This window comes from Grampus griseus (genome assembly GCF_964374135.1).
Source record: "Grampus griseus genome assembly, chromosome: 3".
Classification (NCBI taxonomy): domain Eukaryota; kingdom Metazoa; phylum Chordata; class Mammalia; order Artiodactyla; family Delphinidae; genus Grampus; species Grampus griseus.
This window is the reverse complement of record NC_139019.1, coordinates 65,384,504-65,388,244: the sequence shown is the minus strand read 5'-3', so window position 1 is coordinate 65,388,244 and position 3,741 is coordinate 65,384,504.

Genomic DNA, 3,741 nt, shown 5'->3' with positions numbered 1-3,741 from the left:
TAAATGATATGTTATTAAACATATCTGATACATGGTGAGTATTCAATAGATGTTAGTATGATGTTAATAAGGCTTCTGTAATATTTCTGAAGTACATGATTTTCCTCATCTGGTCTTTTCTATATGACTATGCCTTGATTCACAATTTAGTGGTTAATTAAATGCTATCATATCTTGTTTATTAATTGTTTCTTATATTTTTGGATTGATGTCCTCAAATAGATTTTAAATTCTTGAGGGCAGGACTATGCATTTTAATTATTTCTGGGTATAGTACCCGTTTTATAAATACTTAATCAATTAATATAAACAATAATTTTTCAAAGTTAAATTAGTTTTAAAGAAAAGCCCAGGGCTTCCCTGGTGGTGCAGTGGTTAAGAATCCGCCTGCCAATGCAGGTGACACAGATTTGAGCCCTGGTCTGGGAAGGTCCCACATGCTGCAGAGCAACTAAGCATGTGTGCCACAACTACTGAGCCTGAGCTCTAGAGCCCGTGAGCCACAACTACTGAGCCCAAGCACCACATCTACTGAAGCCTGCGTGCCTAGAGCCCATGCTCCACAACGAGAGAAGCCACTGCAATGAGAAATCTGTGCACCGCAAGGAAGAGTAGCCCCTGCTCGCCACAACTAGAGAAAGCCTGAGTGCAGCAACGAAGACCCAGTGCAGCCAAAAATAAATAAATTAAATAAATTAAAAGACCCTATTTCCAAATAAAGTCACATTAAAAAAATATATATATATATATAACGAAAAGCCCAAAATTCTTTGGGGAAGAGATTTGTAAGTGCTTTAAGAACAATTATAGGGCATGAATAAAAAGAAATTCTAAAATAAAAAAAATATTTCCTACTTTGACGCAGTCAACACTATCCAAAATACCATTTCCAGAAAGTCTTTATTTTCCTCTTGGCTTCATTAGACCTCTGAAAATCTTCATTTTTCATTTTTAAAAATCGCGGTAAACATTTGGTAAACAGTGGTATACAACTCTTTTTGTAAGTAAAATCTCATTTCCAGGGAAGTATTTTTGTTACTGGGTTCTGGACAGATCACTGGTTAAAATTAATTTGTGGATCATAGTAGCATCTGGCATTATATGAATCTTAATACCATCCCACTCCTGAATGCCTATCCCAAAGCTGAGGGCTTTCTACGAGAAAATGTGTTTTTCCTCTTTAATGCTAGTTTGCATGAAATCTTCTGGTTTACATTTTTAAGAGGTGATATGCACCATTGTATGAGCATGAAACATATTTGCAGAGTGCTCCTTTCTTATACTTGGATTTATCCCAGCCATTAAACTTAAAGTTTAATCTTGTCCATGACTTGTGACATGGTTGCTTGCCAGCAATATAAGAATTTCATAGCTCAAGCCAATTTATTTAATACTTAAAATATTTGTACTTTTCTTCCAAGAGTATATCAGAAGGAGTATTTGTGTTTCAGGATCTTAACTATCTCAGTTAATACCTCTTAGAAAAATGAATGGGTAGATATTGTTAACTATCTCAGTTAATACCTCTTAGAAAAATGAATGGGTAGATATTGAAAGAGGCAGAAGACACTGATCGTTGCCTATGTAGAGGTACATATTCTCCATTTATTCCTACCCAAGAGAATCTCAGTTTTGTTTCATTCATTACCCTTTTATTATGCAGCCAAGTACCTCAGGGAAAGTTGACCTTGAGTGGCCATAATTCCATCACTCTACCACCTCAAACACTGGAACAAAAATGAGCATGCAACTCAATTTCAACCAAACACATTTGAGGGGGAATTTGCTGGGGGATTCAGAAAGAAGTTCTCTCTCTTTTATGAGAGAGTTCTGAAAGCTACTTTTTTCTTCTCTTGGCTGTGGTCATTTGCTGTTGTGGTGTTTGTATCTTCTGAAACTATTCTGCTCCATCCTGAGGAGTGGGACAGAGCTGAGAAAACTGTCGGAGAACCCAACCAGAACCACGGGATAATGCCTCCTCCAAAGTTCACCTGACCTCTGAATTTCCAGCTATGAAAGCCAATAGTTTCCTTAATGTTTAATCCATTTTGAGCTTCCTATTACTTGTGACTGAGAACATGGTAAATGATACAGAAATACTCTGAATTTATGTACATAAGTATATTAATGCAGTTATCAACATCTAATATTTGTGTAAAGATTTTGGGGTGTCTTTGAATGAGTCCCTTGGAATTATAATTGAGTTTCTCACCTTTACATTTATTACTACTGTATTCCAATCCTACATTTTTGGAATGGTAACAGAATTAAAAGGAGACAAGGAAAAAACAGGGCATTCATTGTTACCTATGATTATTTCATCAAACATGATCCTTTTTTTAGTCATTGGGATACATTCAAGGAAACAAATCCAAGCCATAAATTAAAAGGAATCCTCTCACCTCTAGGAATCAGTATCAAATTGTACCATCTGACTTTAGAAATACTTATGAATTCATGCTGATTGAGGTTTGAAAGCTAACATTGATTCCCATCCCTTTTGAATAATGTCAGATATTTTCACAAAGCAATGCTTTCCTACCCCATCTACAATTATGGTAATGCTCTAACCATCTGTTGATCAAGAAAATCTATACTGGAATTCAATAAACCTTTTTAGTAAATTTTCAGTTTATTTATTATGAGATCAAAACCCTAGAGATAAAAGAAATAGAGTCACATAGCTCTGTAAGACATACTACTTATTCAGTTCAAAGAAATTATTCTTGTACATCTGGATTCAAGAACCTTTGCAATACTTCCAAGGTGTCCAAGGTAGAACGTAAGTGCCTGGGGGAGGGCTCTCTGTGTGTGGTCAGCATTTTGTGTGTGATGAAACCTATATGGGTTTTCACTTTCTTTCCTCCAAGAAATATATGTATTAATGGGAAAAGAGAAATCAGCATAAAGTGAAGTGCTAGTAGCAATGATTTATCCAATACTTATTGTGGCCAAGACTTACATTTCTTATATTTAAGTTTCATAACAATTTTTGTTTTACAGATGAGGAAATTAAATCTTGGAGAAACTAACTTGTGAAGCTTCCTTGAGATGCTAAGTGGAGGAATGGGGATGTAAGGCCAGGTCTGGGTGCCTCTGGAGCCCATGCACTTAACTGTGATGTCATGCTACTTGAGAATACTAAATCAGGCCAAATGGGGTGGAGACAGGAATTCAGAGCTGCTGAATTTCAGACCGGTCTGCACTTGTCTCATCTGGCTATTCAAAGTGAATGTAGCTTCAGAATTAGAGAACTTGGTAGCATAAACACTGCAAATCAGTAGCAGAGCAGAGCTGCTTGGATTCTTAATCCACCTCTGCCATTTACTGAGCATATCAACTTGCACACCTTATTTATCTTCTCTGAGCCCCTACTTATCTCTTGAGCATGGAGAGAATAAAAATTTCACTGTCTACATCATAGATTTTGAGGAGTCAGCCAAATTGTATTAACTGTAAAGTACAAAAAAAGTATGCATTATCATTATTATTTTGTAATTTTCTCATCCCTTCTTACTGTTTTTCCACACCTGGAAACACTAAATTTTATAATGAAAGACATCTATTATTGTTGTTGTTGTTGCTATTAATCACATATAAAGAGACGGATTGACTATCCATTATTTGGGGAGGGAGTAAGAAAAAGGCAAAATGTTCCAGGGTTCATGCTCATTTTGGGAAACCCGATAATCTAGTGCTGGAATAAGACTTTGACCTCAACAGAATAGCCAAAGGGCTATG